Source organism: Nomascus leucogenys, chromosome 17 (assembly GCF_006542625.1).
Source record: "Nomascus leucogenys isolate Asia chromosome 17, Asia_NLE_v1, whole genome shotgun sequence".
Lineage (NCBI taxonomy): Eukaryota > Metazoa > Chordata > Mammalia > Primates > Hylobatidae > Nomascus > Nomascus leucogenys.
In genome coordinates this window covers 65,233,554-65,260,951 of record NC_044397.1, presented here as the reverse complement: position 1 = coordinate 65,260,951, position 27,398 = coordinate 65,233,554, and the positions used below count along the sequence as shown (strand labels likewise).

At 43.8% G+C, this 27,398-nt stretch overlaps 1 protein-coding gene and 1 pseudogene across 2 annotated transcripts in view; both read left to right on the top strand.

The window, feature by feature from the left end:
• SUGCT (succinyl-CoA:glutarate-CoA transferase) overlaps positions 1–27,398 on the top strand; it is a 746,309-nt gene that overhangs the window by 14,285 nt on the left and 704,626 nt on the right. The gene's annotated exons all lie outside the window — the stretch shown is intronic.
• LOC105737739 lies at positions 2,670–5,326 on the top strand (annotated as a pseudogene).

Genomic DNA, 27,398 nt, shown 5'->3' with positions numbered 1-27,398 from the left:
CTTGGTCTTCCAGGGAGTGGAAGAAAAAACAGTTGTTCTTCTTTGGTGGGTGATCCTGGAGTTTTGGCAGATAAAAATCTCAAACTTCTTTAGACGAGATGGTAGGGGTGGGGAACCTTGGAGAGTCCTTGAGGTTTCTCCTTCAGTTCAGCATGTCAATGTGCCATATTTTGGGGTCTCAGTTTTTGAGTCCCAACACAGTCCATTCTTTGAAAAGTGCAACAGTTTAATAAGCATGTAGCTTATTTTAGATTTAAAGATTTGGGGATACAACCTTAAATACTGGATTTTTATAAATGTAGCTAGGGTCTTCCTGAAACCGCCTTTGCAAAATTATGCTGAGATAGTGAAAGAGATCTAACTTAACTGACTCTATCTTCCTTCTAACCTCCAAGCTGTCCTTGTTCATTCCTGGGCGTAGGCTGAACTAACTTTAGGAGAAACTTAGTTTATAGTTTATAGTTTAAACAAAGACTGTAACAGCCCTTTCCCAAAGCAGACCTCCTTCTTGTCTGGGGACTAGATTGCCTTTGTAGGACTAGCATTAGCCACAAGATCAGAAATTATGGTTTAGGGCTGGGCGCGGTGGCTCATGCCCGTAGTCCCAGCACTTTGGGAGGCAAGTGGATCACTTGAGGCCAGGATTTCGAGACCAGCCTGGCCAACATAATGAAACCCTGTCTCTACTAAAAATATAAAAATTGGCCAGGCATGGTAGCTCATGCCTGTGTAATCTCAGCACTTTGGGAGGCCGAGGCGGGTGGATCACCTGAGGTCAGGAGTTCGCGACCAGCCTGGCCATCATGGTGAAACCCCATCTCTACTAAAAATACAAAAAATTAGCCAGGCGTGGTGGCAGGCGCCTGTAATCCCAGCTGCTCAGGAGGCTGAGGCAGCAGAATTGCTTGAACTCGGGAGTCGGAGGTTGCAGTGAGCTGAGATCGCGCCATTGCACTCCAGCCTGGGCAACCAGAACAAAATTCCATCTCAAAACAAACAAAAAATTACAAAAATTAGCAGGGTGTGCTGGTGCGTGCCTGTACTCCCAGCTACTCGGGAGGTTGAGGTGGGAGAATGGCTTGAACCCAAGAGGCAGAGGTTGCAGTGAGCCAAGATCGCACCACTGCACTCCAACCTGGGTGACAGAGTGAGACCCTGCCTCAAAAAAATAATTATGGTTTAGGAGTCATGCGGCTGGAGGCTACAAGATTCTGACCCTCCCAGAACTGCTCCTAAGATCAGTGCTAAAGATATTTTGCAGACCCTGCACTTGATGGATCAGCTGGCCCCACCCAGATCAATAAACTGGCTCATCTGATCTTGTGGCCCCCGCCCAGGAGCTGACTGATCAAGAAGACAGCTCTGACTCCGTATGACTTCATTCTGAGCAATCAGCACGCCTGGCTCACTGGCTCCCCCCATCCTCACCAACTTATCCTTAAAACCTCTGCTCACTGGGCCGGGCTCGGTGGCTCACACCTGTAATCCCAGCACTTTGGGAGGCTAAGGCAGGCGGATCACTTGAGGCCAGGAGTTTAAGACCAGCCTGGCCAACATAGTGAAACCACATCTCCACTAAAAATACAAAACACATTAGCTGGGCAAGGTGGTGGGCGCCTGTAATCCCAGCTTCTCGGGACGCTGAGGCAGGAGAATCACTTGAACCCAGGTTGGGAATGTTGCATTGAGTTGAGATCAGCCATTGCACTCCAGCCTGGGGAACAAGAGCGAAACTACTCACAAAAAAAGAAAACAAAAAAAACTCTGCTCCCTGAATGCTGGGGAGACTGATTTGAGTAATAATAAAACTCCGGTCTTCCGCTCAGCCAGCTCTGCATGAATTACTTTTTCTGGATTGCAATTCCCCTGTCTTGATGAATCAGCTCTATCTAGGCAGTGGGCAAGGTGAACCCCTTGGGCAGTTACAATCCTAGGCCTTAGCCAGGGAATTACCATTTATATGATGATGAATTCAGGGGAGAAGAGATGAAGAGAAAGGGAGAAAATTTTATCTTGGCCGGGCACCGTGGTTTATGCCTGTAATCCCAGCACTTTGGGAGGCTGAGGCAGGTGGATTGCAAGGTCAGGAGATTGAGACCATCCTGGCCAACATGGTGAAACCCCGTCTCTACTAAAATACACACAAAAAAATTAGCTGGGCGTGGGGGCGCGCACCTGTAGTACCAGCTACTTGGGAGGCTGAGGCAGGAAAATTGCTTGAAACCGGGAGGCGGAGGTTGCAGTGAGCCGAGATTGCGCCACTGCATTCCAGCCAGGCGACAGAGTGAGACTCCATCTCAAAAAACAAAACAAAACAAAAAAACAAAGTTTTATCTTGGATTACCTACAGGTAGAAAAGTTAAGAACTGGAGGCGGCTTCCAGTCGTGTGACCTGAGCACATGAGGCCAGTGGAATGCTGGAGCTGAAAGCATCTGTGTGGCAGCCAGACATGTCCTTTTCGCTGGCTTCAGCTGCCTTTTTTAGATGAAGATTGTATTCACAGTGACTGTGAGCTCCTTAGGCACAGAAACTGAATTAGTGTTAAACACTATTGTGTATGCCTGTCATGGCACAAGGATAGTATAGATATTTCCAAGATCTCTCCTCATGGCCATCCTTGGATCCCAGAGCCTGGGACAGTGTTAGGGATCTTGGAAGCACTGCCAACATGTCTGACATTCAAGAAGCCACTAACAGCTCCTAGTTGTAAACCTGCATGAGAACCAGAGGTCTGCACAAGTGACAGAAAGTGACCTCAGAGGTGAGTCTCAGCTTCCTCAAGTCACTATGTAACTGCCCAGTGCATTCATTTTGCCCAGTGGCCCAGATACAGTTTAATTCATGCATAGCCAGCTGTAGAAGAGACTGGATATTTCTTACTCCAATCAGTTTCCCTGAAAATTTGGAGACTGAGGTTTTCTAAGGATAACTTGGCAGGTTGGGAGTCAGAGGGTAGGGAGTGCTGATTGGATGGGTCAGAGATGAAGTCACCGGGGGTCAAAGTGGGTTTTTCTAGCTTTCTTTTGTTTCTGGGTGGGATCACAGAAAAGTTTGAGCCAGATTATTGGCCTGGGTGGCACCAGCTGGTGCATCAGAAGGCAGGATCTAGGAAATATCCTCAGTACCAGTGTTAGGTTTTACAATAATGCTGTTAACTCTAGGAGCAACTGGGAAGGTTCAGAATCTTGCAGCCTCTGGGTGCATGATGACTCCTAAACCATAATTTCTAATCTTGTGGATAATTTGTTAGTTTTACAAAGGCAGTCTGGTCCCCAGGCAAGTAACAGACTTGTTTTGGGAAAGGACTTTTATTGGTTTTGTTTCAAAGTTCAACTTTAAACTAAGTTCCACCCAAAGATAGTTCAGCCTATGCCCAGGAATAAACAAGGGCAGCCTGGAGGTTAGAACCAAGATGGAGTCGATTAGGTCAGATCCCTTTCACTGTTGTAACTTTCTCACTGTTTTAGTTTTTGTCAAGGTGATTTCAACTACTGGAGCCAGCTTTGAGCAAACAGCTGTGGAAGAAGTGAGAGACAAATTGGGGTCACCATACAATCAGCAGAGACCATGGCAAGATATATTTTGTCATTTCAGTGAAAATTTGGCTCAGGTTTATTGTTTGAGATCAGTTGATGATAACTCATTTGTGGTTGTTCAGGAGTTTCAAGATTGCTAGTTTAAAAAACAAAGAAATTCTAAAGGATTTTGAAGACTTGGCTGGAAAACTCCCATGGTCAAACACTTTAATTTTAAGGAAAATTAATGTTTTTTTGTTGTTGTTTTTGAGATGGAGTCTTGCTGTGTTGGCCAGGCTGGAGTGCAGTGGTGTGATCTTGGCTCACTGCACAACCTCCATCTCCCTGGTTCAAGTGATTCTCCTGCCTCAGCCTCCTGAGTAGATGGGACAACAAGTGCCCACCACCATGCCTGGCTAATTTTTTTATTTGTATTTTTTAGTAGAGATGGGGTTTCACCATATTGGCCAGGCTGGTCTCAAACTCCCGACCTTGTGATCTGCCCATCTCGGCCTCCCAAACTGCTGAGATTACAGGCGTAAGCCACCGTGCCCAGCCAATTAATGTTGATTTTAAGGAAAAAACAAACAAACAAACAAAAAAACAAAGCTCAAAAAGATAATTCAGAATTCAAGTAAAAGGAAAGTTCATGATGGACAAGAAGTCCAAACGATGAAAGAGATGTTAAAAAAAAGAGTTCATTCACTACAATGTTTTAGATTCACACATCTTAGGTTATTGTGAAACTCCAGCCATCAAAGGAGATAGCAACATTAGTAGGTGATGATTTGGCATCTTACAAAGATGAGACTGATGAAAACAAAAAAGAAGAAACTGAGCCTCAAGTGTAAAGTTTAGAGTCATGTGCAACAGAGTAGGAGAGAAACACTGCTTTCCCTCAAATGAGGCTGGAAGAGATTCTGGGGGTGATGTTTAAGGCCATTTTAAGTGGAAGGCCGGCATGACCAACTTTGAGGTTGCAATTCTTTTGAATATCCGTGATAATGAAATCACTGTGGGCATGGCATTGACTAAAGCGAGTCTGCACTGAAGACGTATCACACATTTTGGACCTATGACTCTTTTGTACCTATTAACATTTTGGACCTATGGGCACATTTTGGACCTATCAACTCTTACCCCTGGGATACCCAGCCTCTGTGGTCTGCTACCTTATGTTATAATAGTCGGTCTAATGTGTGGAACAGGGGCAATACCAATAGAGGGGACTACTGAATGTTTTCACTTTATATTCTGGTGATAATAATCCCCTTGTTGTGAATAGAGCAGCAACCAGCATCACATCTTTATTGACCAACAGCCAAATTAAAGAAGGCTAACCATCCGGAAGCTTGCCCATAGATGCTGTTCAATGGGATAAATGCAATCTGCCATTGAGAACTGGCTCTGTGGATATTATTGTAGCAGATTTGCCATTTGGAAAAAGGATGGGATCTAAGAAGAGAAACTAGAACCTTCATCCAGCTTGCCTACGGGAGATGAGTTGTGTCTGTGTACACCTACAACAGGTCAAGCTGTACGATGTACTCAGGACGCGAAATGCTTTACGAAAGCATTATCTGGCATGTGATGTGTATGGTGAAAAATGAATACAGTTCAGGTGAACATTGGGGGTCTTTGTGCTGCAGTTTATATTTTGAAATGTACACCTCAAGCTTTTGTTCATCCTTCAGAACAAGATGGAGAAACAGGAACTCTGGTAATGCAAAGATTGAAGATAACTAATAGCGCTCGTACTTCCCAACACTGGAAATGTCAGCATGAAGAACTTGCTTTGAGAACAAAATAGTATTAAAAAAGTGCAGTCTGCACTCTTTAAACCTGTTCAGGGCTCTTCACCCTAGTTGGCAAAAGATGTGAATGCAATGTAATGTAATGGGATTGAAAAAGTCTTATGAGAAAGCAGAGCTTTTCCTTGGCACTGTTTTGTATTTTGGGCAATTAGTATTTTGCTTAAAATGCTTTTAAAGATGCCTAGTGAAAAGGCTAGTAAAACGCTCTGAGATTTGGGTGTAGAACATTTTATTTTCAGGCTTAAAACATTTTTTTTTAATATTATAGATTTTTGTAGAGATAGGGTTCTCACTATGTTGCCCAGGCTGGTCTTGAACTCCTGGGCTCAAGCAATCCTCCCAAAGTTTTGGGATTACAGGTGTGAGCCACAACACCTGACCTATTTTCAGGCTTTACAGCCTGTTTTCTATTGTGCCAAGTGGAAAGCTACTCTGGCCTAAAGGAAAGGCAGAGAACAGATTACATCTTAGGCCACATTTCATTGCCTATGTATATGTGCTATTCAGTTGCTCAAATTCTTTAAGTCTAAAAGTGAAGTATTGCATTTTGTGAACAATGTTTGCCCCATAAGATGAAATCTCACAAGTCCTATAGGAAAGTTTACCATCTGCCTTAAAAATTAAAATGCACATCTGTTATTCAGATTAATATGCATCTGTTATTCAGAACTAAAATAGAAGACTAGGATTTATCAAAGGGATTGCAAAAATACTGTTAGTAGTAGCATAGAGCATTACTATTTGTAAATAGCAGAGGCAGGGCATGGTGGCTCACGCCTGTAATCCCATAACTTTGGGAGGCCGAGGTGGGTGGATCACCTGAGGTCAGGAGCTGGAGACCAGCCTCGCCAACATGGGAAACCCCGTCTCTACTAACAATAAAAAAATTAGCCGGGTGTAGTGGCACATGCCTGTAATTCCAGCTACTTGGGAGGCTGAGACAGGAGAATCACTTGAACCTGGGAGGCGGAGGTTGCAGTGAGCCAAGATTACGCCACTGCACTCCAGCCTTGGCAGCAGGGCGGACCCTGTCTCAAAAAAAAAAAAAAAAAAAAAAAATAGCAGACACATTGGTATTTGAGGTGTGGGACCAGCAAAGCAAATTAAAAGAAATTTTATTTTTCTTCCGGTAAAAAAAAAAAAAAAAAAAAGGACAAATGAAGAACTGGGATGATGCATGTGAGCTTATGGTGGCTGTCCTCTGAGCTAAGGGAAAAGGACACTGCTCGTTTTTGTGAGCAACATAGGTATGGTTCCCACAAAAAGATCCTTGCAGCACTGTTGAGGGAGGCCCAACATTAGAAGACAAGATCCTGCCTGGATAAGGCAGTGCTTTTATGAAATATGCTTCCAGTGGCTAGGGGCTATCTTCAAGTGACATTGTATACAGAAGACATCATCAGACAAAAAAACCATCAAGGAACATTTGAGCACCCAAGCCTCTTGGGGAGCCCCGTAAATAATTGGTTATTATTGTTAATAATTGGTTATTAATAATGTGGTGGTGTATGTTTAGAAGTTCTGCTTTAATGCAAGTAAGTGTAACAAGCCAAGGAAATTTAAGTATAAATGTAAATGGGACCTTGTCTATTTCTGTAAGGCTGAGGATTTTTACTTAGGATACCTAAGTTTTTTTTTTTTTTTTTTTTTTTTTGAGATAGAGTTTCCCTCTGTAGCCCAGGCTGGAGTGCAGCAGCACAATCCTGGCTCACTGCAACCTCCACCTCCTGGGTTCAAGCAATTCTCCTGCCTCAGCCTCTGAGTATCTGGGATTACAGGTGTGCCCCACCATGCCTGGCTACTTTTTGTGTTTTTAGTAGGGAAGGGGTTTCACCATGTTGGCCAGGCTGGTCTCGAAGTCCTGACCTGAAGTGATCCACCTGCCTCAGCCTACCAAAGTGTTGGGATTACAGGTGTGAGCCACTGTGCCTGGCCTAGGATACCTAAGATTTTTAGTGCTGACTGGGCGTGGTGGCTCACGCCTATAATCCCAGCACTTTGGAAGGCCAAGGCGGGCGGATCACGAGGTCAGGAGATCGAGACCATCCTGGCTAACACAGTGAAACCCCATCTCTACTAAAAATACAAAAAATTAGCCCAGTGTGGTGAAGGGCGCCTGTAGTCCCAGCTACTCAGGAGGCTGAAGCAGGAGAATGGTGTGAACCCGGGAGGTGGAGCTTGCAGTGAACCGAGATCACGCTACTGCACTCCAGCCTGGGTGACAGAGTGAGACTCCGCCTCAAAAAAATAGAAGATTTTTAGTGCCTTGTCTTAAAAAACTATGCTTGGAAGCCCAATATATAAGAGCAAATGGGCTGTATTCAAAGGAGGAATTGGAGTCCCAGAGCCCTGCTCACTCTGTACTCCTATTTTAACTACCCTCCTACCCCTTCACCACCTCTGAGGTGGTGGCTCTGAAGAAAGGGTTTGAAAGCCACTATTTTAGGTAGATGTCAGGTATTAACCAGTGCTACAAATAGAAATCGTTGGTTAGTTTCACTATGTATTATTAAGAAGTAAATATTGGCTGGGCATGGTGGTTCACTTGAGGTCAGGAGTTTGAGACCAGCCTGGCCAACGTGGTGAAACCCCCATCTCTACTAAAAATACAGAAATTAGCCAGGTGTGTTGGCACACACCTGTAAACCCAGCTACTCAGAGGCTGTGGTATGAGAATTGCTTGAACTCGGGAGGCAGAGGTTGCAGTGAGCCGAGATGGCACCACGGCACTTAAGCCTGGGTAACAGAGCAAGACTGTCTCAAAAAAAAAAAAGAGGTAAATTTTTTCATGTTTCTGCATGGTCAGGGCTTTCTGAGCATAGAAAAGTGGAACCTGGGTTAAAAGACAAGCCTTGGAAGTTAAAAGATGACTTAAGGGATATAAAACCCAGAGCATTGGAGGCATTCCCAAGATTGTAAACCCAGTAATTCTTATCTTACCTTCTCCTGGAGACATTTATATATGTTCCGAAGGGTAAGAGCCCAGGGATCTTCCCCTTTTCTTCCCAAGGAGAATTTGCTTACCTTAGGTAGATTGCTTTCTTTCACTTTCTTAGGCGAAGGCAGCAGCTGGGCAGTTATCCTGTACAAACTTACAGATTCAAAATTTTGGGATTCTTCTCCTGTGGTTCAACCCTTACCTATCAATGGGTTTTCATTGCATTGTCTATGGGGTATTAGGTATGGGAAAATGATGTATGTCTTGACTTAAGTAATAATAGTTCTGATCTCTGCTCCAGAAACTTTGTGTTTACTTTCAGGTTACAAGAATGAATAAATATAGAGATTAAAAACTTAAATATTTTTAATGTAAAACACTTCTTAGGATAATATACTTAATAATTTCTCTGTACAGAAATGATTGTATGTATACTTCAGGTTTAAGCTTTACCTTAGAATTCCTAAAACTTTTCAGATTATATCAGTTTTCCTTATAGAGGTGCTTATTGTTAGCTGTTTCATGTTACAGACTACTAATAGTGGAAAAGTAAATGCTTCTGTAGGATGTGATTAGCTCACTCGTTGATAGGGTTAGACCTGTACTGAACACAGTTATTGCTTAACTGTCACTTAAATAATGACCTCATTGATAAAGGGAGAATTAGAAGTGGCTTGTTTTCAAGGGTTTCTGAGAACCAAATTCTACTGCTTCATTAAAATGTGGTATTTTGGGGCCAGGCACAGTTGTTCACGCCTGTAATCCCAGCACTTTGGGAGGCCCAGGCAGGCAGATCACAAGGTCAAGAGTTCAAGACCAGCCTGGCCAACATGGTGGAATCCCATCTCTACTAAAAATACAAAAATTAGCCAGGATGGTTTTGCGTGTCTGTAATCCCAGCTACTCGGGAGGCTGAGGCAGGAGAATCACTTGAACCCGGGAGGTGGAGGTTGCAGTGAGACAAGAGCGTACCACTGCACTCCAGCCTGAGTGACAGAGCAAGACTCTGTATCCACAAAAAAAAAGTGATATTTTCATTTCTAATTATGCAAGGTAGTCAAGCACAAGAGAAATGTTTTATACATATTTACTTCTTTGTAGACTAATATTCCTCACTCAAGTGTAATACAGGTATTAATGCATTAACTTATGCTTATAAAAGTTTTTCACTGAAAATAATAAAATTGCTGACAGATTATTTCTATATGAAGAAACATAGAGTATGAATATTGTTTTCCAGATACAAAGACTAAAAGTTTATTTAAAAATGAGTAAATACAGCTGAGTGTGGTGGCTCACGCCTGTAATCCCAGCACTTTGGGAGGCCGAGGCAGGCAGATCACCTGAGGTCAGAAGTTCGAGACCAGCCTGACCAATATAGTGAAACCCGTCTCTACTAAAAATACAAAAATTAGCTGGGCGTGGTGGCATGTGCCTGTAGGCCGAACTACTCGGGAGGCTGAGACAGGAGAATTGCTTCAACCTGGGCGGCAGAGGTTGCAGTGAGCCGAGATTGTGCCACTGCACTCCAGCCTGAGTGACAGAGTGAGATTCTGTCTCAAATAAATAAATAAGTAAAATAAATAAATAAAATGAGTAAATAAAATTTTTATGTCCCTAGCATTTACATATTTGTATTTTTTCAACTGTTAAAATGATGGATACATTTTGCAAAAAATGTGAAATATTTAGGAAAACAGCAAGGAAAAATAGAGATCTCTTTTTAAAATTGTATTTTTTGAGACAGGGTCTGGCTCTATTGCCTAGGATGAAGTGCAGTGGCATGATCACAGCTCATTGCAGCCTTGACCTCACTGGCCCAAGTGATCCTCCTACCTCAGCCTGCTGAGTAGCTGGGATTACAGGCATGTGCCACCAGGCTTGACTAATTTTTTTGTTTTTTTTTTTATAGAGACAGGGTTTCCTCATATTGCTGAGGCTGGTCTCCAATTCCTGGGCTCAAGTGATCCACCTGCCTTGGCCTCCCAAAGTGCTGGGATTATAGGTGTGAGCCACCATGCCTGGCCAGATAATTTCTTTATGGCCGGTTTTTACACAGATATGGCAGAGAGACAATCGGAGTAGTATTTTTAGGTTTTGTGGCTGGCGTTGGCAAAAAGAGGTCTGGTTTCTGTGACCCTTCTTGGGGAAGAGGGATTCTAGTTTTTTGTTGTTATTATTGTTTGTTTGTTTTGAGACTGAGTCTCACTCTGTTGCCAGGCTGGAGTGCAGTGGTATGATATCGGCTTACTACAGTCTCTGTCTCCTGGGTTCAAGGGATTCCCTTGCCACAGCCTCCCGAGTAGCTGGGACTACAGGTACGCACCACCACGCCTGTCTAATTTTTTTTATTTTGGTAGAGATGAGGATTCACCATGTTGGCCAGGATGGTCTCGATCTCCTGACCTTGTTATCTGCCCACCTCGGCCTCCCAAAGTGCTGGAATTACAGGTGTGAGCCACCGTGCCTGGCTGGATTCTAGTTTTTATAGCTATCCTCAGAGGAGCATGAGACTGAGAGACAGGAAGCCAGGAGAGCAGAGAAAAACTTTGGCTTCTGAGGCTGCTGTGATGCCTACATTTTTGGGTGTGGTTTCTGTGCCTCAACAATGGTAAACACCTACCTTTCTTCTGGGAGGGAGTCTGGAATTGTGGTACATGGTATGCAGAGAGTGCCTATGTAAATAATCTTCAGTGAAAACCTAGGTTCTGAGTCTCTAATGGATTTCCCTGGGCAGAAACTTTGCGTGTTTCTGTATCTATTTTTTGTTGTTGCTGGAGAAAGAAGCATGCTTGATGTGGCCTTCCATGAGAGCAAAAGAACATAAGCAGCCTCTGCATGGCATGAATTTTTTCCATCTCTACCTGTGTCTTTTCCTCTTGTTCATCCTGTCATATGTCATTTTGCTGTAGTAAACCTTAGGTCTGTATACAACCAGATGGTTAGGTCCTGTGGATCCTCCTAGCAAATCACTGAAAATATGGGTGGTCTTGGGAAACCCTGAAAGAATTCCAAAGGCAGAAACCATAAAAGAATTTTTTTCTTTTTTTTTTTTTGAGATTGGGACCCGCTTTGTCGCCCAGGATGGAGTGCGGTGGTATGATCTCGGCTCACTGCAACCTCTTGCTCCCGGGTTCAAGCGATTCTTGTGCCTCAGCCTCACGAGTAGCTGGGATTACAGGTGTGAGCCACCACGCCCGCCTAATTTTTGTATTTTTAGTAGAGACGGGGTTTCACCATGTTGGCCAGGCTGGTCTCGAACTCCTGACCTCAGGTGATCCGCCCTCCTTGGCTTCCTAAAGTGCTGGGATTACAGGCGTGAGCCACCACGCCCAGCTGAAATGATTTTTTTAAAACATGAAATCTTAAAACACCTTTGAAAAGTGAAGAGCAGATAGGGAAAAATTACTTTTACTAAATATGACTGATAAAAGATTAATATTCTTAGTGTATGTATAATTCATATAAACCTATAAGAAAAAGATAAATGTACATGTAGAAGTATGGACCAACATCAAGAATAATTTATAAGAGAAGATATAAAAAGAGCAAATTTAAAAGATGTTCAATTTCAGAAGTCATTAAATAAGTACAAATTAAAATAATAGTGACATGCAAATTTTTAACTGTTAGGTTTGCAGCAAACAAACAAAAACTCCACAAACCCAGGAGATTATGTTTAGGGTTATGGAAGATGATAGAGAACATGATTTTCATAGCATACTGATATATATATATACACGCACATATATATAATATTATATATACTCTTTTTGCTGGATGGTTTGGTAATATATATTAAGAGTATTAAGGAATTCATAACATGAATATGGCTAGGCCACTTTAAAGCCTACCTCTGTCATTGGAAGCAAGTTCTTTGCTTCCCCTTCTCCATCTCCAAAAATTCTGAAAGCACTGAAGACTAATTTTTACCTTTACTACCTGAAGAAAAGTCTCTGGGAAGATTCCTTAGTCCAGCACATAGAAATTTCTAAACTTCTCTCCAGACATTTCTCTTGCTCTTCAGAGTTGCTCACTGGAAGCTGTTAAAAACAAAGTCAAATCATAAAACAAATCTCTCACATACGTATCTGCCCCCACATTTCTTCCAAGCTGCCTCTTCCTTTCCCTTCAATTCCTCCGTGTTAAATATCTAAAATATTCCATGGAATGGGCTCTCTCTCTATATTTTTGTGTCAAGAGGCTCTTCTTATTCACACTCTTAACACTGCAACACCCCACTGTCTTCATCCACCCCATGCATATTTTCTTTGCTGTGACAATTATAATTCTCCTTAAGTATCTATGAAGTCGTTTGATCAACCAACCTAGAATGGCCACTACTTTGGCAGTTTTCCCCTGGATGGGATGCATTTTTCTTATTTGCACTAAAGTCTTCCTGTTGGTCAGTCTTCTCCGTAGGAGAATCACATCACCAATGTTGAGAAATTCCAGGGATCTTTGGATTTGTGAGCATTCTTATGTTGAATAGTAATTTGCAGCAATCATTTCCCCTCCAGTTTCTGGTTCAATCCCTTCTAATCCTCTGGACAGCTAACTTCAGGATGGCCCGCTAAAGAAGCCTGAACACCTAAGTTTTCTCCTTTGACTTGTTGACTTGTGCATTCTGTAACTGTAGATTGATCTATAAAATCTATAAATTGGTACCATTTTGTACCCTTCCACATACCAATTTGAAGTGATTTTCTTTTTTTTTTTTTTGAGACAGACTCTTGCTCTGTCACCAGGCTGGAGTGCAGTGGCGCGATCTTGGCTCATTGCAACCTCTGCCTCCTGGGTTCAAGCCATTCTCCTGCCTCAGCCTCCCAAGTAGCTGGGATTACAGGCGCCCACTACCATGCCCAGCTAATTTTTTTGTATTTTTAGTAGAGACGGGGTTTCACCATGTTGGCCAGGATGGTCTCGATCTCCTGACCTCGTGATCTGCCCGCCTCGACCTCCCAAAGTGCTGGGATTACAGGCGTGAGCCACCGCGCCCGGCCGTGAAGTGATTTTCAAATCCTAAATGATTTGAAAAGGAATTATTTGCATATTTTAAGTTGGCATTTTAAAGTTGTCATTGCTTACATAAATTTTATACTGTAAACCAAGGTGAGAATAAGATCTAGGATACGTTAGGAATCTGCTTTCCTTTGCCTAGTAGGAGAAGGCTTATCGTGAAAGAAGGCTTACTTACAGGTTGATCAATTGTGGGAAAGAATACCTACGGAAGTTGAAGATCTGGAAATTGATTGATTGAAATCATTCATGCATCCCTTAGGCAAACATTTTCCTTTTTTATTAGACAGGGTCTTCCTCTGTTGCCCAGGCTGGAGTGCAGTGATGCCATCATAGCTCATTGCAGCCTTGACCTGTTGGGCTCAAGTGATCCTTTCACGTCAGCTTCCTGAGTAGCTGGGACCACAGGCGTGCACCATCATTCCCAGCTGACTTTTTTACTTTTTATTTTTATTTGGCAAAGATGGCATCTTGCTATGTTGTGCTGGTTGGTCTCAAACTCCAGGGTTCAAGCGATGCTCCCACCTTGGCCTTCCAAATGTTGGGATTACAGGTGTGAGTCACCTCGCCCAGCCCATAGGGAATTCTTCACATATTCCAATTTGAAGATTGCCACTAAGAGGACAGTGAAACAGTCTACCCTGAAATAGACATCCTAGTTGTTGATGGTGTGAACTCATTCAGAACTCATGCTGCCTCTGATGCCTGGCATCTTTGTTGGGCAGGACTGGTGGGGTTGTGCTACAGTACAAATTAGCCCAATCTCAGTCGTTCAATACTATAAAAAAATCTTACATATGTAGCTACACTATTTGAAATTTGTGGGCTCTAAGGAGAGTAGAGGCCTGGAGGATTTCATGGGGTGTTTTTAAAGGTCAGAGTTGGAAATGGCTTCTATTATTTTTGCCTGTTTCATTGGCAAGATCCAAGTCATTTGACTCCAACATAATTGCAAGAGAAGCTGGAAAATGTGGAAGAGCAGTGAGATTTGGTATTAGCACTGAGTTGTACTTTGGTTGTGACATGCTTTAACCATGATTCAAAAGCTCTTTTTCTGGCCTTTTTGTACTATACTTTCTGTAAATTTCTCAAGCTTTTATTAAAAAAGTAGTGTTGGCTGGGCGTAGTTGCTCACACCTGTAATCCCAGCACTTTGGGAGGCCGAGGTGGGCAGATCACAAGGTCAGGAGATCGAGACCATCCTGGCTAACACGGTGATACCCCATCTCTACTACAAATACAAAAAATTAGCCGGGCATGGTGGCGCACACCTGTAGTCCCAGCTACTCGGGAGGCTGAGGTGGGAGAAACATTTGAACTCTGGAGGCAGAGGGTGCAGTGAGCTGAGATTGCACCACTGCACTCCAGCCTGGGTGACAGAGCGAGACTCTGTCTCAGGAAAAAAAAAAAAAAAAAAAAGCAGGTTATTATATAATATCTAGCACAGATTAGATTTTTTTTTTTTTTTTTTTTTTTTGAGATGGAGTCTCGCTCTGTCGCCCAAGCTGGAGTGCAGTGGCACAATCTCGGCTCACTGCAAGCTCCGCCTCCCGGGTTCACGTCATTCTCCTGCCTCAGCCTCTCCGAGTAGCTGGGACTACAGGTGCCCGCCACCACGCCTGGCTAATTTTTTGTATTTTTAGTAGAGACGGGGTTTCACCGTGGTCTCGATCTCCTGACCTCATGATCCACCCGCCTCGGCCTCCCAAAGTGCTGGGATTACAAGCGTGAGCCACCGCGCCCGGCCCAGATTAGATTTTTTTGAACAAAAATGGTGCATCTCTGTTTGCACCCACCCACTTGTCTATCTCTGAAAGGATTTATACCCAAAACACTACCAATTATTACCTTTAAATGATTAAAAAATGAGTGATTTCAATTTTGTCAATTTTCTTCAGCTCTATTTTCTTAATTTTTTGAATTGAATTTTTTTTTTTTTTTTTAGACAGAGTCTAGCTCTGTCACCCAGACTGAAGGGCAGTGGCGTGAGCTCAGCTCACTGCAATCTCCACGTCCTGGGTTTGAGCAATTCTCCTGCCTCAGCCTCCCAAATAGCTGGGACTACAGGCATGCGCCACCACGCCCAGCTAATTTTTGTGTTTTAGTAGAGATGGGGTTTCACTATGTTGGCCAGGATGGTCTCGAACTCCTGGCCTCAGGCGATCTGTCCACCTTGGCCCCCTAAAGTCCTGGGATTATAGGCATGAGCCACCATGCCTGACCCTTGAATTTTTTTTTTTTTTTTGAGATGGAGTCTTGTTCTGTCATTCAGACTGGAGTGCAGTGGTGCAATATTGGCTTGCTCACTGCAACCTTCTCCTCCTGGGTTCAAGCGATTCTCCTGCCTCAGCCTCCCAAGTAACAGGGACTACAGGCACCTGCCACCATGCCCGGCTAATTTTTTTGTATTTTTAGTAGAGATGAGGTTTCACCATATTGGCCAAGCTGGTCTCGAACTACTGACCTTGGGATCCGCCTGCCTCAGCCTCCCAAAGTGCTGGGATTACAGGCATGAGCCACCATGCCCGGCCTGAATTGTTTCTGTAAACAGAAAACATGGAAATTAATTGCAAAAGTTGAGGATTCTTTTTTTTCTGTTTTTGTTGTGTGTCTTTTATTTACTTTATTAATGTAACAGAGGGTTCAGAAAATTAATATTAATTAGTTGAATTGGAAGGTGAATTCCTATTTTATTTTTTATTATGCATAAACATTTGATGCTGAAAATTCATGTCCCCTCTGCCTCCAGAGATTTCAGAAAAAGAAATCTAGTTAAAAATTATCATCTCGATGTGATTCTTTCTTGAGTGATTGTGTTAAAGAGGAATAAAGTGGATGATGATGAGACAATAATTAATCCATAGTTATGTCAATACATACTCATGAATTTCTGTGATGAACAGAATTGAAGCCTCCTTTAGTCCATGAAGATCTTTTACTCTCCTTTTCCACGAACCTCATTTCTTATTTCCCATGAACCTAGAAATTGAAAACAATTATTGCCTGGTGACTCCCAAATTATTATTTCCCTGGAATGTCTTCCAGTGGATACTAATTTTCCAGGTACCCTCCACTCCTAAAATTTCCTATCAGACTAGGTTGTTAGGAACAGAGCTTCTTCCATGACTTCAGACACATGCTGGAAAGGAAACATCATGCTATTATAGATAAAGCTTCAGCAGATTAAGAGAGCATGCTTTGAAGACAGGCCCATTTTCTGCCTCCTCATGCATAAGGTCTGGTGGTTAAATTCTCTGTAAATCATCAAATTAAAAAATTATTTTAGTGTATATCACAGGTTTCTGTTTCATATTGCTATTTGAGCAGTTTGTTTTGTGACTTGGCCTTTAAAATTTTTTTTTAAATCTCAATAGTTGGCTAGTATGGGTGGGAAGGGATGCCATGATTCCTGTCACACAGATGAGCCACTTGTGTGGGCATCTGTCAATTATCCCTGCTCTGGTGTTGCTCAAGTTTATTTGTGTCGTCTAAACCCCAGGGCCAAGTACCAGGGGAGTCCTACCAAGCAGCTTTGGCAAGCATAGAATTGATGGCAGCTTCATTATAATTATACTTCTTTGCATGGTTGACCAGCTGTATCATCATAATAGCTTTCCATACTAGAGGCCAAAAAGACAGAGAGATATACAAGCTGCTCAATATATTTCAACAAATTACATTACAATTTATGCCTTTTCCAACTGTTTCATGCCTTGTAATCATCCCCTACTCCCACCCAGCCCATCAGTTCTTTCACAAATAGGCAAAATTTGACTCTAGATATCCTTTTTAAGTATAGTGCATTAAGAAGTGATTTTTTTCCTGTTCCTTAGAATAATCATATGTTTATCTTGTTTCCAAAAAAGAAGTTATTTGCTGTAATAGATCATGTGACTGCATAATACATATATGATAATGATGATAATAATAACAATTGCAGGCCAGGTGTGGTGGTTCACGCCTATAACTGCAGAACTTTGGGAGGCCGAGGCTGGCAGATCACTTAAGATCAGGAATTCAAGACCAGCCTGGCCAATATGGTGAAACCCCATCTCTACAAAAAATATTTAAAAATTTGCTGGGTGTGGTGGCATGCACCTGTAATCCCAGCTACTCAGGAGGCTGAGGCAGGAGAATCACTTGAACCCCAGAGGTGGAGGTTGCAGGGAGCCGAGATTGTGCCTCTGCACTCCAGCCTGGGTGACAGAGCTAGACTCCATCTTTAAAAAATAAAAATAACAATTGCAACTTTTAGTGGCATTTACTTTATGCCAGGGGGTGTACTAAACACTTTATATACAACATTTCATTTAAAACTTGCAAACTCTATGAGACAGGTGCTTCAGATGAGGAAAGGGAAGCTTTGAGAAGTGGAGTTACCTCATGCAATGTCACTGAGCTCGTATATAGTAGAGCAGGGAGTTGAATCCAGGCAGTTTGATTATTAATGATTTACAACTCACTCATTGATTTTGACTTAAATATGCTCTAGAAGTCCTTTCTGAGTGTCTTATCAGATAATAAAATTCCATTACCTGATATTAAATGAATTCAGTTTAAAAGTTTTTGTTTCATTAAATGGCCAACTATTTACATGAAATGATATTCAACATCATTACTCATCAGTGAGATGCAAATTACAACCACAACAAGAAATCTTTTGGCCGGGCGCGGTGGCTCACGCTTGTAATCCCAGCACTTTGGGAGGCCGAGGCGGGCGGATCACGAGGTCAGGAGATCGAGACCATCCTGGCTAACATGGTGAAACCCCGTCTCTACTAAAAATACAAAAAATTAGCCGGGCGTGGTGGCGGGCGCCTGTAGTCCCAGCTACTCGGAGAGGCTGAGGCAGGAGAATCGCGTGAACCCAGGAGGCGGAGCTTGCAGTGAGCCGAGATTGCACCACTGCACTCCAGCCTGGGCGACAGAGCGAGACTCCATCTCAAAAAAAAAAAAAAAAAAAAAAAGAAATCTTTATACGCCCATTCAAACAGCTAACATTAAAAAATAAACAATTCCATGGCTGGGCGTGGTGGCTCACACCTGTAATCCCCGCATTTTGGGAGGCTGAGGCAGGCAGATCACCTGAGGTCAGGAGTTTGAGAGCAGCCTAGCCTACATGATGAAACCCTGTCTTTACTAAAAATACAAAAATTAGTCAGGCATGGTGGTGGGTGCCTGTAATTCCAGCTACTTGGGAGGCTGAGGCAGGAGAATTGCTTGAACCCGGGAGGTGGGAGGTTGCAGTGAGCCGTTTGTGCCACTGCACTCCAGCCTGGGTGACAGAGCGAGACTCCACCTCAAAAAAAAAAAAAGAACAATTCCTATGTTTCAAAGATATGGAACATATGGAACTCTTATACAGTGTGGTACAAGCATTTTAGAAATCTGTTTAGACAGTTTCTTAAAAAGCTATACATGCACTTACCACATAACTCAGCCATTCCGCTAAGTATTTACACAAGAGAAATGAAGACATGTTCTCACAAAGATTTGTACACAAATGTTCATAGCATCTTGATTCACTGTAGCCTAAAAACCAATTCAGTGTCCGTCAACAGCTGAATGGATAAACAAATGTGGTATATCCATACTGTAGAGTGTACTCATAAAAATGCAATGACGTGATGAAACTCAGAATCATTATGCTTGAGAAGCCAGACACAAAAGTACATACTGTTTTTCATTTATATAAAATTCTAGATAATGAAAATCAAATTATAGGGACAGAAAGCAGATCAGTGGATGTCTGAAGCTGGAAATTGAGGAAGAGGTAGTTTGCAAAGGGCAGGTGGAAAGTTTTAGGTGCTGGAAAGTTCTCTTTCTTGATTGTGGAGGTGATTTTGTTATGGGTGGGTCTTTGTTCTTAGAGCTCCCAAGATGGTGGCAGACTGCTCCTAAGATGGGGTGGGCCACTCCCAAGATGGCAGCAAGCCTTTTGTTCTCTGACCTGGGGTTCTTGACCTCAGGGATTCCAAGGAATGGAACCTTGGGCCATGCAGTGAGTGTTATAGCCCTATTAGAAGCTGTGGGTCATGGAAGAGAACTGTGGAACCCAGTGACTAGTGTTCAGCTCGATTAGGATGAACCCAGGCACTTAGCAATGCAGGAACAATGGTGAGCCTTTAGCCCAGTCGAGAGCGGCAATGGGTGCCTCGCTGGATCAGAAACACAGTGGACACCCTGCTGGATCCGGAGGGGTGGAAGTCAGCGGCGGGTCTGCGACGGCGGCAAACAGCAGTGGTGGACAGTGAGCCAAAGCTCAGCTTGAGCCATAACAAACACGGACCAGAAGACTGTGCAGTTGCAAGACTTAATAGAGTGAAAACAGAGCTCCCATACAATGGGAGGGGACCCAAAGGGGTTTGCCCACTCCCGGCTTGAATGCCTGGGGTTTATATCCCAATCATTGTCCCTTCCCCTGTGCTCTCAGGCCATATATGATTTGACTATTTCTTTACTTCCTGCTTTTAGCCTAATTTGTATTTTAGTGAGCCCTCTTTACTACTACCTGATTGGTTGGATGTGAGCTAAGTTAGAAGCCCCGTGTTTAAAGGTGGGTGTGGTCACCTTCCCAGCTAGGCTTAGGAATTTTTAGTCGGCCTAGGAAATCCAGCTAGTCCTGTCTCTCAGTAACCCCCCACCAACAGGAAAACCCAAGTGCTGTAGGGGAGGTTGGCTGACGACCACTCTAACTGATTCCTGCTGAATTGGGTCATAGTAGGGGTCATGCAGTTGAGATTTCCTCAGGAGGGGTGCCTTCGGTGTCATCAACATGGTAGCATGGACTAGCAGGCCGGTCCAGGGGTCCGCAGTAGATCTTAGTCATGGACTGCATCTGGGGCTCCATTTGAAGAACAGTTTGTAGTTTTACAGCTTCTATTCTGGAAGAGATAAACTTAACGAGGAGGTTAAAGATACAGGGATTGAAATGTATGGCCTGCAGTGCAGGGAATTATTTCTTCGGCACACTTCACAGGCCCTGACTATCTGCTTGATAGTTTTTAAAAGGCCTGGTTTGGCCATCTGATGGGTGCTATCAATGCCTAAGTGAAAGGTTTGGTGAAGGTTTTAAGTAATTTCCATTGGTTAGCTGCAGGCAAAAGTATTTTTCCTTCTTCAGTGGCTAGCCATCCTGAGGGGAGGAAACTATTTTCTCTTGAGATTCCCCATTCTATTTCTTCTGCTGAGTACTGGGGCTTGGTTTCCCAGAGGGGATTACCCCATACTAGGGGTCCTTCTATAAGCATTTCTAATGGATGGTCCTGCCTTGCAGCTCTTTTGGCTTCAATATCTGCTTGGTGGTTCCCTTCTATTTCCCTTTTCTTTCCTTTCTGATGATCCCAGCAGTGTAAGACTGCCACCTTTTTAGGTTTCTGTACAGCCAATAATAATCTCCTAAGATGTTTCCTTGGATGTTAGGAATTCCCTTTCTCTCCATATTGCTGCATGGGCTTGGAGGAGTAGGTAAGCATACTTAGAGTCTGTATATATATTTACCCTTTTTCCTTCTCCTAATTATAGTGTACAATGGCCCCTCCTTTTGCTAGGATGTCTCTCCCTAACAAAGGAGTGGGGCTTTCAGGCATAATTAGAAAGCTGTGTGAAAAGAGTAAAGTTCCCCAGTCACAACTTAGTGGCTGGGAGAAGTATCTAGTGACTGCTCGTCCTAGGACCGCTAGGATAGTGACAGATCTGGAGGACAGTTGCCTGGGACAGGAGAGTAAGACTGAGAAGACTGTGCCAGTGTCCAGGAGACAGTTAACTTCCTGGTCCTCAATGGTCAAGCATACCTGGGGCTCTGTGAGGGTGATGGCATAGGCTGGCACTTGCCCTGGGCACCCTCAGTCCTGCTGCTGGATCATCTGGTTAGTGGCTTCTGACTCGGAGGACCTTCGTCCCCTGAGGCAGTGACCTTCGTCCCCTGGGGCAGTGGGCCTTCCAGTGATTCCCTTGACATAACGGGCATAGACGAGGGGCAGGCTTATTTCTATTCAGACAATCTTTTTTAAAGTGTCCTTGTAGACTGCACTGGAAGCAAGCCCTATTAGGCATTCAATTTGCCCAGCTTTTCCCTTTTCCAGAGCCTCCAAAGTCTGCTTGCCTGAGGGCCACGACTAAAGTGGTGGCCTTTTATTTTTTTTTAAATCCCATTTGTCCCATTCTGCCTGCTCCTCCTGATCTCTATTATAAAAAACTGAGGTTGCCAAGTTCAAAAGGGTTTCTGAGTTTTGCTCCGGGCCTAAGGTGGACTTTTGAAGTTTTTTCCTAATGTCTGCAACTGACTGAGTGATAAACTTATCCTTTAAGATTAGTTGGCCTTCAATAGAGTCAGGTGACAGAGAGCTATCTTCCTCAATGCCTCCCTTAGTCTCTCCAGGAAGGCAGTCTCTCTTCCTTTCCTTGTGTTATAGTGGACATCATTGAATAATTTATAGGCTTCTCCCTAGTTTTCCTTAGTCCTTCTGGCATGCAAGTTAGCAAATGTCTGTGGCACCAATCTCCATGTTCTGATTCTGTGTCCCAATCAGGGTCTACACTGGGAACTGCCTCCTGGCCTGTGGGGAATTGTTCTCTTTCCTCTGTTGTCATCCTATCATTGACCTGACTGAGATAACAGAGATCGCCAGACTCTCAGGCTGCAGTTACGGCGGCACTTTTCTCATTTGGGGTTAGTGTCTGATCTAGCAATAACATTGTATCTCTCCATGTCAGATCAAAGGATTGTCCTAACCCTTATAAAACATCAATATAGCCATCAGGGTTATCTGAGAATTTACCTAGGTCTATTTTAATTTGCTTCAAGTCTGACAGGGAAAAAAGGTACATACACTCTGACTGGGCTGAATTCTCCAGAATACATTTTAGGGGCGTTTTTGCCTTAGGGGGAATGTTTTCCGTCTGAAAAAAGAACATAGGGATGCCAGCGCCTCTAGTCATTTTCCAATAAGCATTAGTCCTAGAGTGTCCTCCATGGTCCTAATGCTTATTCCTTTCCAGGGTGCGTAACCACCCACGGACCTCTGCTTATTGGATTAGTTATGCTCACCAATGTAGTAGTCCTGCACCTGTTTTCCCACCTTTCTTGACCACAAAGAAAGGGGTCCAGATTGCTGGAGTCTAGTGGTCCCTTACCAGTGTGCCCAACATTGCCTTTGCGCTCAGAGGTGAGTTCCTTTCCAGGGTGCATAACCACCCATGGACCTCTGCTTATCGGATTAGTTATGCTCACTGATGTAGCAGTCCTGCACCTCTTTTCCTGCCTCTCTTGACCACAAAGAAAGGGGTCGGGGCTGCTGGATTCTAGTGGTTCTTTACCAGCATGCCTGACATTGCCTTTGCGCTCAGGGGTGAGGTCTAGAGCTGGGCTGGGTTCCTGAATATTTCATAACAGCCCAGCTGCCCCATCAAGATGCATTCCCGGCTGGGTGCGGTGGCTCACGCTTGTAATCCTAGCACTTTGGGAGGCCAAGGCGGGCAGATCACGAGGTCAGGAGATCGAGACCACGGTGAAACCCCGTCTCTACTAAAAAATACAAAAAATTAGCCGGGTGTGGTGGCAGGCACCTGTAGTCCCAGCTACTCGGAGAGGCTGAGGCAGGAGAATGGCGTGAACCCGGGAGGCGGAGCTTGCAGTGAGCCGAGATTGCGCCACTGCACTCCAGCCTGGGCGACAGAGCGAGACTCCATCTCAAAAAAAAGAAAAAAAAAAAAAAGGATGCATTCCCATAAACAACAGTTCTTATGCAAATTTGTTTCAGAGAGGGTGTAGGTTGAAAGAGTAGCTCTGTAGGCTCAGACTAAGACCACGCCACACCGGTTGCAGTCGAGATCTTTATTGGAGGAGTCCAAGGGAGAGCGGAAGCGGAAGGGAAGACAGAGAGAGAGCTCTGCGGCCTCCGTCTTTCATGCCCGAGGACGTTACGTGGGGGTTGCTGGTTGGCTGAGGGGCTGGGCCTAGGCCGAGGCGGGAAGGCGTGACCTCTGGTTGGCTCCTTTTTGGCGGGCCTGTGTTGGGGAGGAAGAAGAAGCCGGAACCAGCGCCATTAGGGTGCTCCTGTTACCTAACATAGGTATCCTTTTGAGTCAGGATTGAGATAGAGTTTTTGCCCTCTAGGGCCTTTGTCCTTCTTTCCTTTGTAGGAATATGCCCTAATTATCGACCTTAAACTTTTTGTTGTCCCAGATTAAGTCCTTTTGGGTAAGAAATATGAGAGATGAATCCTGTTTATCCTATGTGCCTTTTTCCTACGAGAAGAAGAGCGAGGAGAAAAAGATGGGTTTGCTTTTTTTGTAAGTACTTTAAAGCTTGTCTGAGTGCAAACAGCTTGCGTGTTTGGCAGACCAATTTCCCTAACTCTGCTTTTACAAGTGTTTCCCTATCAATTAGTGAATACCCATTGTGTTTTTTCCCTCGGTCACCCTGGAGGAACCATCTATCTTCTTGTCCTGAATGGAGTTCCTCCTAGGTCTGGTCGGACCTTTGTATGGTAATTAAGATTTAAATCCCCTGTTAGGAAATCTGCTGGGTTAAGGGAATTTTCAGTGGTTAGTGTTAAATCACCTTTTTCTAACAGAATAGCTCTATACTTTTAGATTTTTGAGTTAGTAAGCTACGTTTTTGCTTTTTTTGAATTAGGATAATTCTGAGCTGGTGAGGTGTGCTCACAATGAGGTTTCCTCTAAATGTTACTTTTCTACTTCTGCTAGCAAAGCAGTTGCCGCTACCGATTGAATGCATTTGGGCCATCCACGGGTTAGTGGGTTAAGGATTTTTGATAGGAAGGCTATGGGTTGTCAGTGGTCTCAGTGTTTTCAGGCTACGCCATTGTTTACACTGACAACAAGGTGGTATTGGAGTGTTATAGAGTCATGGAGAAGACCTTCAATTATCAATTGTAGGTTTTAAATTTACCTTGGCTTTTAAAGGAACAGGGTACGCTGTTTTTTCTTTAACTACTTGTATATCTCTCTTTCTTTTCCTCTCTCTCTCTTTCCCTCTCTCTCTTTCAGTAGATGGATTTTGGGAACACAGTGGAAGGACGTTTGCTTGTTGCCCCCATTTGCCACTATGGGAATATGTGCCTCCCTTTAATTTACTCAATTCGCTTTCATCCTGATCTATTATGTTGTCGTAGACCCAGTTCCAGTTGTTAAAGTACTGGGTCGTCAGTTCTAAGGCCCTGGCCAAGGAGCCAAGGCTTGGAGATTGTATTGCAGTGGGGGAAGCTGGGTAGAAATTGGGGGAGGAGAGCATCTTACACAATGGGAGAGGAATCCTAGCCATTTACCAACTTGGGGTCCTGGCAAGGGTGGTGGAAAACGGGTCCCACATAACTGCCCATGTCGAGAGCTATATATTGGGAGGGGCACCAGGGACAAGACTCCCTGGGTTCATAGCCTAGATACCTAAGGATACAGTGTAGCGCTTCCTTAGATCCCTTTGGAGATACAACCTGCTGTAATACTTGGGAGAGGAAGTGAAAGTCTGAAGCATTAGTACCTAGGAGGCAGGGATCAGAGGAAGTAGATTCAGAGGTAAGGAGAATTTTGAGGCTACACTTTAAAAAAGTCACGGTCGGGACCCAGGAGATATGGGTCAGAAGGAGATGTAGGGGCGCACGCATGGGCAACTGTTGAATAAAGACTGGCTGCGCCATGATCTCAACCGGCCAATGCTGGGAGTTTGGGATGACACCTTTCTGTCTCTAGTCGGCCCTCAGCTTCCCCAGGAAAATTGTGAAAGCAGCAGCTGGTTCCAGCCAGACCATTGCTCCCAACCAGAAGGGTTGGGGGTTGTTAGAAAGCCTTTTCCCAGGAAGCCTCACACCTGAGTCTTAAGTCTCGCAGCCACGCTAATTGTTTTTAACTGGCCAACAGGTGCCTGGTATTTCCTCTGATTCTAAGGAAGGATAGGAGAGAACAGCAAGTGAAAGTGGTCCAATATTACTCACTGCTTTGGAGAATCCCCAGATGAGGCCACCAAATGTTACGGGTGGGTCTTTGTTCTTAGAGCTCCCATGATATGGTGGCGGGCCACTCCCAAGATGGCGGCAAGCCTTTTGTTCTTTGACCTGGGGTTCTTGGCCTCATGGATTCCAAGGAATGGAATCTTGGGCCATGCAGTGAGTGTTATAGCTCTATTAGAAGCCGTGGGTCATGGAATCCGTGGGTCATGAAAGAGAACCGTGGAACCCAGCGACTAGTGTTCAGCTCGATTAGGACAAAACTGGGCACTTAGCCATGCAGGAACAATGGTGAGCCTTTAGCCCAATCAAGAGCAGCAATGGGCGCCTCGCTGGATCAGAAACACAGTGGACACCCTGCCGGATCCGGAGGGGTGGAAGTCAGCGGCGGGTCTGTGACAGCGGCAAACAGCAGTGGTGGACAGCAATCAAAAGCTCAGCTTGAGCCATAACAAACACGGACCAGAAGAGTGTGCAGTTGCAAGATTTAATAGAGTAAAAACAGAGCTCCCATACAATGGGAGGGGGCCCAAAGGGGGTTTACCCACTCCCGGCTCGAATGCCTGGGGTTTATACCCCATTGTCCCTTCCCCTGTGCTCTCAGGTGATATGTGATTTGTCTATTTCTTTACCTCCTGCTTTTAGCCTAATTTGTATTTTAGTGAACCCTCTTTACTACCTAATTGGTTGGGTGTGAGCTGACTTAGAAGCCCCGTGTTTAAAGATGGGTGCGGTCACCTTCCCAGCTAGGCTTAGGAATTCTTAGTCGGCCTAGGAAGTCCAGCTAGTCCTGTCTCTCAATTTCACAGGTGTTTACATCTGTCAAAATTTATTTAATTGTACAATTTATTATATTTATAGAAATAATATATAGTATATCATATAAATTATATATAATGTATTATATATAGTTATTTGTATAACATTATTTATATAATGTATATCCTGTGTGTGTGTGTGTGTATTTTTCTTAGAAACAGGGTCTTGCTCTGTTGCTCAGGCTAGAATGCTGTGGCGTGATCCTGGCTCACTGTATTGTTTTTGTTTTGTTTTTTGAGATGGAGTCTCACTCTGTCCCCCAGGCTGGAGTGCAGTGGTGCGATCTTGGCTCACTGCAACCTCTGCTTCCTGGGTTAGAGCAATTCTCCTGCCTCAGCCTTCCGAGTAGCTGGGATTACAGGTGTGCGCCACCATGCCTGGTTAATTTTTGTGTTTTTAATAGAGACGGGGTTTTGCCATGTTGGCCAGGCTGGTCTTGAACTCCTGACCTCAGGTGATCCACTCACCTCGGCCTCCCGGAGTGCTGGGATTACAGGTGTGAGCCACCGCACCTGGCCCATCATGGCTCTCTGTAACCTTGAACTCCTGGGCTCATTTCCCCACCTCAGCTTCTCAAGTAGGTAGGGCCACAAGCATGCCACCACACCTGGCTAAGAATATTACAATTTATTATATATATTATTATTATAGGTAAGTCATTTTTCAATAAAGTTAATTAGGTGCTGGACGCAGTGGCTCATGCCTGTAGCCTCAGCTACTTAGCAGGCTCAGGTGAGAGGATTGCTTGAGCCCAGAAGGTCGACGTTACAGTGAACTAACTATGTATGTTCCTGCCACTGCACTCTAGCCTGGGCAACAAAGCCCAGACCTTGTCTCTAGAAAAATAAATAAATGAATAAAGTTGATTATAAAACATCTAAAGTACAGCAGAAAATCAAAACAAAATTTCTGCCATGAACATTTTTATACGTATCTCTTAGCATACTTGTAGAATGTTCCTGTGAATTCAACTCTGCCAACAGGAAAACTTAATTAAAGGCTATTAAGATTTTAAAATATTATAGAAAGTGTCAATTGCTCTCCTAAAAGATTGTTACTGATTGATATTCCACAATGTATGAAAGTGTCCATTTCACCCCACTTTTGCGAGTATTGAATAGTTATCTTTTAAATGTTTTCCAATGTGGTGAGAAAAAAAATTTTATTGTGATAATATTCATCTTTTTGATTTTAAGTGGAATTGCTATGAACATCTTTTGCTATGATACTGGAGATTTTTATTTATTTGTGAGTTGGTTGGTCATGTTCTTTTCCCACTTTTCCATTAGGCTGTGTTTCTTTCTTACTGATATGTGAGAGTTCTTT